This window comes from Podarcis liolepis (assembly GCF_965112155.1).
Source record: "Podarcis liolepis genome assembly, chromosome: 8".
Classification (NCBI taxonomy): domain Eukaryota; kingdom Metazoa; phylum Chordata; class Lepidosauria; order Squamata; family Lacertidae; genus Podarcis; species Podarcis liolepis.
Genome location: NC_139560.1, coordinates 37,570,128 through 37,583,950, shown reverse-complemented (window position 1 = coordinate 37,583,950; position 13,823 = coordinate 37,570,128). Strand labels below are relative to the sequence as shown.

At 41.2% G+C, this 13,823-nt stretch overlaps 1 protein-coding gene across 4 annotated transcripts in view; it reads left to right on the top strand.

Moving 5' to 3' along the window:
* FAM110B (family with sequence similarity 110 member B) overlaps positions 1 to 13,823 on the top strand; it is a 76,967-nt gene that overhangs the window by 37,001 nt on the left and 26,143 nt on the right. The window contains exon 1 of one of the 4 annotated variants that reach the window (XM_083517984.1): positions 8,978 to 9,108. The exons of 2 other annotated variants lie outside the window; for them this stretch is intronic. The gene's annotated coding sequence lies outside the window, so the exon portion shown is untranslated. Of the gene's footprint in view, positions 1 to 8,977; positions 9,134 to 13,823 lie in introns of those variants that run through there. One more of the 4 variants, XM_083517983.1, reaches the window with a different exon arrangement.

Below are 13,823 nucleotides of genomic sequence, written 5' to 3'. Positions count from 1 at the left end.
GCTCGCCGTGTTGTACAGTTGCAAACAGATAGGGGTGGAGAATTTCTGAACAAACAATTTGGGACATGGTTGCAACGTAAGGGGATCACTCATCGCTTGACTAACCCTTATAGCCCTGCTGAAAATGGTCTGTGTGAAAGACGTGGGGCTGTAATACAGTCAGTAAAGGACTGCCTGCTAGTGGATGCAGGATTGGGTCACAACCATAGGCTGTGGGGAGAGGCTTTTCTGACAGCTAACTTTTTGATTAATAGAACCTGGTCTAGCTCTATAAAAGATATTCCTTATCGTGTGTTGTTTGGGAAAGAACCAGAGTGGACAATGCTCCATAACTGGGGTGCTTGGGCACATGTAAATATCCCCAAAGCTCAGCGCCAGAAAGGGGGCGCTAGAGCGCAGAAACTGTGGTTTGTGGGATATCAGTCCTATGGCAAAGGGTGGCGTTTCAATTTACGCCCAGGACGCGTGGTTCTGTCACGAAGTGCAGACTTCGCTGACCAGGACAGATGGACTGCGGTCCATGCCAACCCAGATTGCCTACTGCCCCTGCAAGTAAGAGAAGAGGCATGTTCTCAGCCATTGGCAACGCAGGAGCAGGATGAGGAGGAGGCACAGATTTCCCCAAAAGATGTGGCAAAAGATAATACTTCTCTAGAGGAAGAGGAAGAAGAGCCAGAGATAAGGGGGGAAGAAGAAGTAGTTGTGCCTAGGCGCTCCCAGCGTTCAAACAAGGGTGTACCTCCTCAGCGTTTGACCCTTGGAGGAGTGAGAGTATGTAATGTGAGTTGTGTGGAACCACAAAGTTATAATGAAGTCTTAGACTTACCCCCTGGAGAACGTGCTTTGTGGGAACAAGCTATGAAAGAAGAAATGGACTCTTTTAAACGTACCAAAGTGTTTGAGGTTATAATGCCGCCACCTGGTGGCAGAATGGTGTCATGCAAGTGGGTTTACAAAAGAAAAACCCTTGCATCTGGGGAACCACGTTTTCAAGCCAGATTAGTAGCCAGAGGGTTCACTCAGATTAAAGGGGAGAGTTATGATGAAGTGTTTTCTCCCACTGTAAAGAGTGAAACTTTTCGTTTAATGCTTTCCATTGCTGCTGTAAGACAACTAGCAGTGCACGATTTTGATGTTGATGCTGCATATCTGCATGCAAATTTAGACCATGAAGTGTTAATGAGACAACCCCCTGGGTTTGAAGAGGAGAATGGTGCAGTCTGGCATTTGAAAAAGGCTGTTTATGATCTCAAACAAAGTGGAAGGTGTTGGAACCAGTGTTTAAATGAAGCCCTTGTAAAACTTGGTTTTAAAAGGAGTATGGCTGATCCATGCCTGTACACCAAGGCAACAAATATTTAATGCTCTTAGTCTTTGTTGATGATTTGCTTGTGGCAGGGAGTTCCACAGATGAGATCCAGAAGCTCACAAGTCAACTAGAAAAGAGGTTTAAGCTTAAAGCCTTAGGGCCTGTAAGCAATTACTTGGGAGTAGAAGTAAGGCAGGAAGCAGATGGAAGCTTCCTATTGAGCCAGAAAGAGAAAATTCTTCATTTGATAGAGCAGATTGGCATGGAAAACTGCAAGCCAGTTCAGACTCCCATGACACCAGATTTCCCAAAGACAATGTGTGATGATGAATTTGATCAGCCTGAGTTGTATCACTCAAAAATAGGATCACTGTTGTATTTAAGCCAGTGGTCAAAGCCAGACATTGCATGTGCTACAAATGTTCTGAGCCAACGTGTATCTAAACCCAGTACTGCTCATTGGTGTACTTTGAAAAGGCTTATCAGATATCTAAAAGGGACATTAAATGTATGTTTAAAGATATCTAGTACACAAGACGAAAAACTAGAAGTATTTGTTGATGCGGACTGGGGAAGCTGTGTAGCTACCAGGAAATCTACAAGTGGAATGGTTATGATGTTTGCCAATTCCATAATTGGATGGAGGTCAAAGAAACAAGGATTTGTTGCGACCTCATCCTGTGAGGCAGAATATGGGAGCCTGTCGCTAGCATGCAATGAAATCATGTGGTTTATACAGATACTAAAAGGTCTAGATTGTAAAGTTGATTTGCCTATCCAAGTGTATGAAGATAGCTAATCGTGCATTGCATTCGCAGGCTCGGAAATAATGAAATCCACATCAAAACATATTGCTATCCATCATGCGAATGTGAGAGATTGTGTACAGAATGGGGTAATCAAACTGGAGTATTGTCAATCACAAGATAATATTGCTGATTTGTTTACCAAGCCTTTGCCAGCAACATGCCATAATGAATTGATGACAAAACTGGGTTTATGTATATAGTGTATGTATGTATTGTATGTATGTATTGTTTCTGTTGGGGTTTTTCGCATTTAAGAAACAGAAGGGGTGTCACGGCTAAAATGGCCACTGTTTCTTTAATGCGAATAAAGCTGGGTCAGCATGACTCAGCAGCCTGCACCAAGTTGTATATATAGAGTGAGAAATGTTAGTTTGGTTGCTGGTGTTTGGGTTGGTTGGTTAGTGTTGGTGTGTATAGTTGTTCAGTTGCTTTTGCACAAAGACTTTTAAGAATAAAACTCTGCAAGGACTTTTCTCGTGGACTCTTATGCCGACAAGGGTCCGAGGACCAGGCTGAGGAGACAAAGGGAGGTCAGAACCCTTTCCTTCTTTTTTTGCTTTTTACAAACACTGACATACCATGTCATGGACTGCTGTTAAAATCAATATTCTGTTTTGATTTAAAACTTATAAAATGTTGGGTTGTAGCCGAAGGTTCTGTTCCTCCCAAAAGAAGGAGTCTTCCTCTCATGGAAGAATGGGCTCTTTGGATCCAGCCCATTAAAAGCTGGATTTGGGTACATAATAAACAAGGAACTGGCCACATCAAGTCATAATATTCTGTTTGGAACAACAAGCTGGATATAATTGCTTCAGAATCAGATCTCATAATTTAAAAGCTTAAAAACTGATTTAAACATATGGTATTAAAGGAGAAAAAACTTTATAAAAATGAAATCTGAATTCAGTACCAACCACCATCTACATTTAGGGCCTGGTATTCTGTTGCTTTCTCGCTCTTCTTATAAAGAAAAACAACAATGCAGTTTTAAAGTAGAGAAATGCCCAGCAGTTTGCTGGTTTTGGGGAGGAAGCAGCATCATGGGCAATTTTATGTAATGCTGAAAGATTTGCAGAATTTTTTCTGATGTGAAAATAACAAGCTTAGTATTTGTGACCTAGATTACTATGTCTTTGTTGCAGTTATGAGTGAATGCACTTATGAGTGGGGTGGTTTTTTGTTTGTTTGTTTGTTTGTTTTGTTTTGTTTTGTTTTTAAAGCAGCTCATTGGCAAATGTAGCCACAGGCTGCAAAGGGTTCAGTCAAGAAATCAATGCTCTTTTTCCATCTGACTGCCTTGAAGACTATGTAAATTAAATGTACTTAACCATAAAACCTATCTACATTGCTAGAGGTACAGTTGGCAGTTACAAACTACCACCAACTCCATTTTGGGAAATGGATCGATTTATATATTTGAAAACAGTCATAGCTAGGGTTCCTTGGAATTTCTCATAGTGACTTTCTAATAAATATGTAACTTGAACTAATAAGGTTTTATTCCTTATGAAATAAATCAGAGGGCCAATTATCTTCCCATTTTGCATCTTTGTTAGGCTGGCATTCTAAAGTATGAGAGCAAATACCTTAACATGCATATGACCGTATTTATCATAAATTTAAATAGCAAGAAAAATGCTCCAGGTTTCAGCTACTTCGATTTCCAGATGATTGATGACTTGACTGAAAGGCACATAAGGGCTGCTTTCCAGAATTGTATGGAGTGCATTTCAATAATGATGGTGATGTTATTATTATTATTATGTGCATGAGTTTGGAAAGAACTAAATAGGTTGCATTGTTTAAATGGGCTAATTGGATTTAAGGGAAATAGGATGAACTGAGATGTTTACTGCTTATAATAAAATACTTAAACCAGTACATTTTGTTTGCTCAGTCCCAGTTTGTATTCAGGTAGCTCAAGATTGCTAGCCTGCTGCATGTTCCTCCAAATAGTTTCAGACAACTCACATATGTAAAGGTACCATGCTGTGATTGTACTGATTTGCAAGAATGGATGGAGCATGTTTTAAACTATTGCAGGTAGCAGGATATGACTATCCTCCATATTGCCCAGGAACTTGTATGATAGTCTGGAACAATTGCCACGGTGCGGTGAAATTCAGCATGCATATGAGCGTAACATTGCCCCAAAAGTCTTTCATAGTCCAACACACTTTCAAAAAGGGAAACTTGTTAAACATGAAGAAAAAAGGTAAAATGAAGTAGAATTAAGGGTTTGGGTATGGAGAGATTAACTCAGTCGGTGGACTGCAGCTGGGAAATAAATCTGTCACATGCCTATTACTGTTAGCCACAACTACTGTGGCAAGGGAGGCTGGTTTTGTTCCATTGGCATAATCCCAGAGAGACCCAAAGGGAACCCTTGTCTGTGTAGCTCTACCAGGTTGTGTTTCTTTGTAGTGTGTGGCAAAAGAGACAAAACATGCAACTTTTTTCCTTTTATACACAAAAGATTCTACCAAGTGAATTCCATGGCCTTCTAACAAGTATATTCTAACAGTGTATATGAGTGTCTAATGAGAAAGGAAGGAGATTATTTGTCCTTTTGAAAATGGCATTCTGTTCCCTTGCCTTCACTACAGGCTTATGGGAGTGCTGCTCTTGCTTCTACTTCCTGGAAGCTTTCACCCTTCTGTTTATTGTGATGTAGGTGTGTCAGAACCAAGAGCTCATTCTGCACTAGGAATACTCATCCTAGCTTGACTTCCTATGGCATAGCAATCCAAAGATTTGCCGGAGGTAGAAATTGCAAAAGTTGCTGAAGAGAGTGCTAACAAGATTCCAAAATGCCCTTGTGGCATATGTTTAGATATCTTAGAAAGGGGTGCAGGGTGCTATTTAACATAAGGGATAAAATCCATAAGTAGTACTTCTCTCTTAATGCAAAGTAGCATTCTGAAATCCAGAAGAGCTTAATGCTTACTGTTCTAGTTGTGCAACACTGATAAAGCAGGAGAGGCCGGTTTCTTGGGTAACTGGGGCACTTACTGAGGATGACCAACCTCTGCCATTTTCAGTCAGTCTGCAATCTTCCAAGCAATTGTGGGTGGCTCTGCATGTCATTGTCTCTGGCTCCGCCTGCTCCTTTCCTCCCTGCCTTCCACCCTAGCAGTCCCAATGAACAGCCGCCGCCCCAGCACATAATATAACTTCAGCAGTTAATCCCACTTGTTTATTTTTTGTTTGCAAGCAAGCCCTTAATATCTTGTCCACGTTTCTTATGCAGCTTCCTGCTTGCCTCAGAGATAGAAGGGGACTGCAAATGCTCTTCTCAGTTTTTTTAGGAAGTGAAACTCTCTTAGGCTGCAATCCTATGGATGCTTAGTTGGGAGTCAGCTTTGCTGAACTTATTGGCTCTTACCTCTGAGTAAATCTTTGTAGGAACAGTTTGGGAATCTTAAATTCTGGAAGAGTAATTGTATTAATCTGTGCTAGAAAAAGCAACAAAAGCTTGCAGCACCTTAGTTTTAAGGTATTACAAGCCATTTTTTAGTCTAGAAAAATACAGTAAGAGTTTTCATTAATTTATAGAATGGGGAATAAATTTATGAATGGAGACTAGATATGTTGGCAGTGTTTTCATTACTGGCATTTTCTCAAGGCAATCAAGATGCACATTTTTGCTCTCCTTTCATTTTAAACTTGTTAAAGTTTTCTGCAAAATGTGAACGTGGGCAGTGAGACATTCCATCTTTTTACATTCCAATTAAATTCCTAGGCATGCTCAGTTTGGGAGATTTGTTTATTGAATTTGAATGTTTGAGCAGCATGTAAGCCTTGCATGTTAAATTTTCTTCTTCTTCACCAGTTCAGTAAAATAATTTGCAGATATATCAATAACACTTTTTATCAACTAATTTGGATTAATGTGGGAAAAGCTTTAATTATGTTGGTTTTTGCACAGGAATTGCAAGCTTAATTTATGCTGCCATGGTATGTCTGATGCAACAGAAAGATAAAAGTCATAATCCAATACAGAAGGAAAGTATCTCATAACTTGCATTATTAATAATAAGAAATTAGAAAAGAAATATGCAGTACAGTCCTACAGATGTCTTTTGACAAGTATACTCATTTGAGTTGAGTGGAATTTACTCCCACAGTAAGTGTCCATAGGTTGACATGAATTTCAGGTTGACATGAATTTAGCACACATAACATCTGGATGTTAAATTCATGGCTACAGTGGTACCTCGGGTTAAGTACTTAATTCGTTCAGGAGGTCTGTTCTTAACCTGAAGACCACTTTAGCTAATGGGCCTCCTGCTGCCGCCACGCCGCCAGAGCACGATTTCTGTTCTTATCCTGAAGCAAAGTTCTTAACCTGAAGCACTATTTCTGGGTTAGCAGAGTCTGTAACCTGAAGCATATGTAACCTGAAGTGTATGTAACCCGAGGTACCACTGTACTTATTAAATAAATCTGGGCCATTATGCTAAATCTTCAGAGCGGGATAAAGGGCCTTTCCTCAATTCATATAATGTGCAACGATGGATGTACCGTATTTTTTGCTCTATAAGACTCACTTTTTCCCTCCTAAAAAGTAAGGGGAAATGTGTGTGCATCTTATGGAGCGAATGCAGGCTGCGCAGCTATCCCAGAAGCCAGAATAGCAAGAGGGATTTCTGCTTTCACTGCGCCGCGATCCCTCTTGCTGTTCTGGCTTCTGAGATTCAGAATATTTTTTTTCTTGTTTTCCTCCTCCAAAAACTAGGTGCATCTTGTGGTCTGGTGCGTCTTATAGAGCGAAAAATACGGTACATGTTGATGGCAGGATACTAGAGTTTGTCAAATAGTGGCTTGTCAGTGAACGACCGGTAATTTAACTTCACATTTATTGCCATATTCAAGGAATTCAGAAATGTTTTTGTGTAAAAACAAAAGTCCACAAAGGTCTGCTTTCACCCTAACAATTACTGGTGGTTTCCACTGATTATGTATACAAAAAGATTTGTTGGGAAGGGCTTGATTGTGTCTCATTTACAGAAGGAAGGACTAGCCTAAATAGCATAGATGCTCTATGCTAGCATCTTCATAATTTGAGAATCATTAGAGAATGTGGGTGTCAAATAAAATACAGTTATGGACCTAACAAGTTCAATCTGGTGGTTGTTGGGTTTTTTAAGTGTGCTTAAGTACTACTGGAGTAAATTGGGACAGATACGGTTGATGTCTATGTTTCATTCAGAGAGTTTAAGCACATGCATTTTTAGCAAAGTTTAAAAATACTTCGCAATATATAATATATAGCTGCGTAAACAGTTTAAAGTTTTTCTTCCTGGGTTGAATTAGTGTATTCATAATTCAGATGGTAATTTTCACTACCAACCAGATTGGGTCAAGAGAGGGAAAGAAAATGAGAACTGGGAGGCTAGCTTCAAGCCCTGCCTCTAGCATTGATTTGTTTTGCTGGCTTTCCCTTAATTGTAGGTCGTTGAAATAAGCATTATTATTTTGCCCTGCTTTAGCTATTTGACCACCCTAAATCAGGATTCTATAAATTTTATCTTGGCTAGTCATTATTTGTGCTCGCCATCATAGCTACTGTCCACTTTACTCTATAGGTTGCTTGGCGTATGCAATTACTGTAGAGGATGGGGCAGATAATTCATGTCATTTCACATTGTTGTAATGGGGTGTGACTTGTCTTGTCATGCTCCCCAAATCAAGTAACCTAAACCCCAGCCACATACCTGCCTGCCAGGCTAACTACCCCACTCCTTTCTCACTACATGACACCACCTGAATGTAAGTGATTAACAGGCCTGGTGTGGAGGAACAAGAGGAGCAGTGGCCCAGATCCACTGCCAACTTTCCTGGTTCTCCTGGCTGCTGAGACTTGATATTGTTGCACATCTTACACTTGTTCCTCTCAATATGCCATCAAGAAAATGATTAATGGGCATCCTCTGCCGATCCTAGTATCCTGTACGTACCTACTGCACACAAAATAAGGTTCTTTGCATGCAACAAAAAACTTGGAAGAGGACAGAGCTGGTCTGTTGTGCCCAACACAGAATGCTTCTTTCTTCCAGAGGTCCCTGCCAAGTGCAGATAATGCATGGAAAGGAATCTTTGTACTGGGTAGGGATGCTCACTGATAGAGAGGAACATTTGCTTCTGGGGAACTGGTGAGGGTATGTAGACCCCTGAATTGTTTTTGGAAACACAGATATAGAGTCACAATTCAGCAAAATACTCAAGCATATTCTTTACAAGTTTCAGCAGCTCCACTATAACTTTGCTTTGAGAAGCCATGTGCCAAACGTTTATATGCATCCTCATTACACTAGCACAATAAACCAGAATTGGAATTACTCATCCTTCTCTACTGCCAGTCTGTGATATGTCAAGGAAAATGATCGTATTTCATGCAAATGCAACGATTTTGCATATAAAAAATGAAACACGATATTGTAGCATAACTTATGAAGGAAACTGGCTTTGAAATTGATGAATGCTGCTTCGTGGTTTCAGATCTCATGAGGGAGTATTGAAATAAGCTGAATGTGTGGATTTGATTTTTTGCATTTAAAGAAATAGCACATGTACACACACACTCATACACATACAATTAGACATTCCTAGAATACCTGCCTTTGGGGGGGGGGGTATTTTCTTGATCATGTGCCGTTTTTCATAGTACTGTGCTAGCAAACTGCTATAATTAGATTAACAGCCTGCTAAACAGCAGTGACAGTATCCAAGTCTCAGAGAGCATGTGCTAGATTCTGCATGCGCCTTTCTCCGATTGGCTGCTGGCGTTTGCTGCTTGCCAATTTGATAGGTTTCCACAGTAATCTTTATGCTGCATTAGAGACATAGATACAGAGGTACAGTGTTCATGCAACGGTGGAGGAAGTCTGCCTCTTCTGTGTAGAATAAAAGAAAAGCCTACAGACGATAGAGGCATTGCTCTTTGTTATAAACCCATCAGCATTTAACAACTGCTGGCTGCAAGCAGAGGTTAGTGAAGGAGTTTCAGTTAATGGTAATTACTTTCAGGTCTTTATCTCCCCCCCATAAAACACATCCATGCATGAAATGAATACAGTTAATCATGTCATCTGTTTAATTTGATCTTGCTTTCATTAATATTGTGTGTACTCCAGCGAGATGGTCATCACATTATAAAACACATCATTATACTAAGAATTTAGCAGAGAAGTGTAATGTATACTGCATGGAGAAATAGCTCTCATATGAAATCTGGAGCGTGGCATGTACCTTTTTTGTTATTCTAAGAGCAGTGTTGGTGTTTATTTGAAGGGGGTGGCTGAATATTTGAATTAGAGCATATATGACTTTTGCCTTTCATGAAGACGGAGATATTTCTAAGTAATGATCAGATAACAAGGAATAATGTCAGGATGTATGCTTTAATGTGATCGGTGCAATAACTGCCTGCCGATTTATGCATAGGGAAAGGAATTCAGATTAATATGCTCCATTGTCTATCTGTCACCTTACATTGTTTGGGTGAATTCTTTGTTTGATCCTTTGAATTTTTTAAGTAGCCTTTCGAAAACATCCACTATAGTGCAGTGAATCCATCTCTGCACACTCATTGTTCCCAAAGGCCAAACAGTGAGATCAAGCTTGTGTGTGTGTGTGTGTGTGTGTGTGTGTGTGTTTAAGGACCTTGCCCTGAATGTAGTGAAAGAGGTATATATTGCTGCAGTGATATATCTGACAAGCTTGGGTGGGTTTTTTGGTTTTTGTTTTTTTGGTGGGGCGGGGGAGCTGTTCAGGAAAAAACCATTTCCTAAATTTGATTCATCTTGTATTGTCCTGTTTTTTCATTTGGGATTTGTGTGGTGACCGATCCAAACTTATTCAAAACTATGCTGATTGCGAAGGTTTATTAAAAGAGCAGTCAAAGAGAGCTCTATCTCGATGTAGTCTCAGAGTGCACTGTGACTTACAGTGTTCAAATCCCACTCAAATGCATGGGACCTTGCACATGATGACGATGGTTTCAGTGGGTTTCTGCAGGAGAGGTTCTTTGAGGATGTTCCCTTGGTTTGTTTTGACTGCTGATAGCCCATAAATGTGCATTAGGTCACCAGTTGTCCAGCTGGCACTTCGCCACCATGCGTCTGGGTAACAGGAGATTTGCCTCAAGTGAGCACAAGCTATGGACTTTCACTACTTTGCTTTCACTTTATATCTCTCCCACTAATCTCTGGCTCCCTCCCTCCCCCCCCCCCCCGTGAGGTTTTGCACTGCATTGCAAAGCAAAACTAGGTGAGTCATAGCTATCGGTCTTTTGCCCATAAAAGCAGATTTTTTTTGTCATTTGTTGTCAGCTTTGTGCATTTTACATTTGAACACAGAGAGGATGGAAAGCAAACACAAGAAAGTAGTCGTTCATTAAATATTTTACTGAGTTTAACCTTCAGCTTAGATTGTTTTAATATGGTGCATAATGTTGATAGTTTGTTTTGTTCTATTTGTAGAACAAGAGTTAAACTAGTGGTTATGACTGACATCCCAAATTTGGTTCATCACACTTTTGAATCTGAGCCCAGCTATGAACTGGTTGTTGGCTTTTGGCAAGCCTCTCAACCTCAACCTTCCTCTCCCAGTTTTAAAATATTAATAATACTCATCATATTAAAGGATTAAATTGATAATATATGCAAAGAACTTTGAACATGAATGTGGGGGTGGAACTGTGGATTTTTATTTTTATTTAATTTACTTGTCTATTGCCTTAAAGAAACTTCAGTACCAGTGTTTTCTGAACTCTGTATTCCCAGAAATTATAGAATAGCCTTTTTGCATAGCAACAGTTAAGTCTAGGACAATGATGAATAGAGAGAGTGGGTGTGCACATACAACCTGTGTGTTACTGTCTGCTAGCCCCTCTCTGTGCTATATTGCCAATTATAATTGTCCTGTGTTTTCTTTTTCAATAAACCTACTGCCTCTTATAATTATCTATGTGGGTGGAAAATAAAATGTTGCATTCTTTTTATGGCATGGCACTTGATGCTGCCAGTGCCTTGCAGATGTTGACAGCAGCTCATGTGACAGTTCTAGACACTTTTAATTCAAAATGAGAAGTACCTGTCTTTTCTGTGCCAGCAACTACCGGTATATAGGACAAGCTCTAGCTTTCTGAAAACATGGATGTAAATCCTTAATTTGTGGCAGGTTTTATATGTATCTCTTAATAACCATTTCATGCATGTGGTATCTTCCATACTGAAAGCTGTTTCTGACACAGTAACCCTGTCAGCCTTTCCCAACCTGGTGCCCTCCAGAAGATATTATTCGACTACAAAAAAACAAACAAACAACGAAGAACACCTTCTTCACCCACCTGTATTGCATCTGTGGAAAGCAGCAGCAGGAGACTCTTTCAGGTGGTTCACAATATAGCGGAACAACCTGCTACATCGGGGCCCAGTACAGGCCACATGATCTCCTGCAATGATTTTGCAAAGTTTTTTGCAGATAAAGTCGCTCAGATTCGGGAAGAGATAGACTTCACCGTGGGAGCAGGGCCGGGACGGGAGAGTACTAGAGTCCTGTCTAGTCAAGTTGTGTGGGATTAATTCCAACCTGTTACCTCTGAGGATATGGACAGGCTGCTTGGACGAGTGAAACCAACCACCTGTCTCCTTGATCCTTGCCCATCCTGGCTTATAAAAGCTAGCCGGGAAGGGCTGGGCAATGGGCTTCACGGGGTGGTGAATGCTTCTGTCTGTGAGGGAGCCTTCCCAGACCCACTGAAAGAGGCAGTTATCAAACCGCTTCTTAAAAAACCATCTTTAGATGTGGCCAATATGGCCAACTATCACCCAGTCTCAAATCTTCCATTCTTGGGCAAGGTGATTGAGTGAGTGGTTGCTGAACAACTCCAGGCACACCTGGAAGAAGTGGACCATTTGGATCCCTTCCAGTCGGGATTCAGGCCTCATCATGAGACTGAAACTGCCTTGGTCACACTGGTCGATGATCTCCGGCGGGCTAGGGACAAAGGTGAGAGCTGTTTCCTAGTTCTGCGGGATCTCTCAGCGGCTTTTGATACCATTGACCATAACATCCTCCTGGACCGTCTAGAGGGGCTGGGAGCTGGGGGCACTGTTATACGGTGGTTCCGCTCCTTCCTCCTGGGCCGTGTTCAGAAAGTGGTGGTGGGGGATGAGTGTTCAGACCCCTGGGCTCTCACTTGTGGGGTGCCTCAGGGTTCTGTCCTCTCCCTCATGCTTTTTAACATCTACATACAGCCGCTGGGAGAGATCATCAGGGGGTTTGGGTGTCTATCAATATGCAGATGATAGCCAGCTCTACCTCTTTTTCAAATCAGAACCAGTGAAGGTCCTGTGTGAGTGTCTGGAGGCAGTTAGAGGATGGATGGAGGCTAACAGATTGAAGTTGAATCCTGACAAGACAGAAGTACTGTTTTGGGGGGACAGGAGGTGGGCAGGTGTGGAGGACTCCCTGGTCCTGAATGGGGTAACTGTGCCCCTGAAGGACCAGGTGCGCAGCCTGGGAGTCATTTTGGACTCGCAGCTGTCCATGGAGGCACAGGTCAATTCTGTGTCCAGGGCAGCTGTTTACCCACTCCATCTGGTACAAAGGCTGAGACCCTATCTGCCCATGGACTGCCTCGCCAGAGTGGTGCATGCTCTGGTTATCTCTCACTTGGACTACTGCAATGCACTCTATGTGGGGCTACTTTTGAAGGTGACCCGGAAACTACAATTAATCCAGAATGCGGCAGCTAGACTGGTGATTGGGAGCAGCCGCCAAGACCACATAACACCGGCCTTGAAAGACCTACATTGGCTCCCAGTACGTTTCTGAGCACAATTCAAAGTGTTGGTGCTGACCTTTAAAGCCCTAAATGGCCTCGGTCCAGTATATCTGAAGGAGCGTCTCCACCCCCATCGTTCTACTCGGACACTGAGGTCCAGCGCTGAGGGCCTTCTGGCAGTTCCCTCACTGTGAGAAGCCGAGTTACAAGGAACCAGGCAGAGGGCCTTCTCGGTAGTGGCACCCGCCCTGTGGAACGCCCTCCCACCAGATGCCAAAGAGAACAACAACTACCAGACTTTTAGAAGACATCTGAAGGCAGCCCTCTTTAGGGAAGCTTTTAATGTTTGATGCATTACTGTATTTTTATATTTTGTTAGAAGCCGCCCAGATGGGCGGGGTATAAATAATAAATTATTATTATTATTATTATTATTATTAACAACTTTGGAATATCTTTTTTTTAATTTCCAGACTGTTTAACTAATTTTGGAAATTTTGACTGCTGCTGGCTTTTAATTTTAACATTGTACTTCTTGTAGCTTGGTGTAAAATATATGTTTACATATGTTAAAAAATTTTGGCAAGCCACCTTGGGAGGGCAGTGTGTATGCTTTAAATAAGTAAATACAGCAAGGTGAAGCAATATTTTGACCAAGAGTTATAAAGAAGTATTTTTTTTTCTTTTACCTGGTTAAACATCAGTTTTCCCAGCTGATAGAAATGCACTTCAACTTCATAATACAGTCTCATAAAAAATTCATAACTCCTACTTTGTCAGAGAAATCTGATTTTCCTTGGATACATAAATATTGCCTTTGACAAGAGAATGTCCTCCTGACAGGCAGTGAAAATGTGCTGTAAAACTTTAATATTTCAAGGCGGGCAATCAAACCAGTTGCAAAGAGGCTACA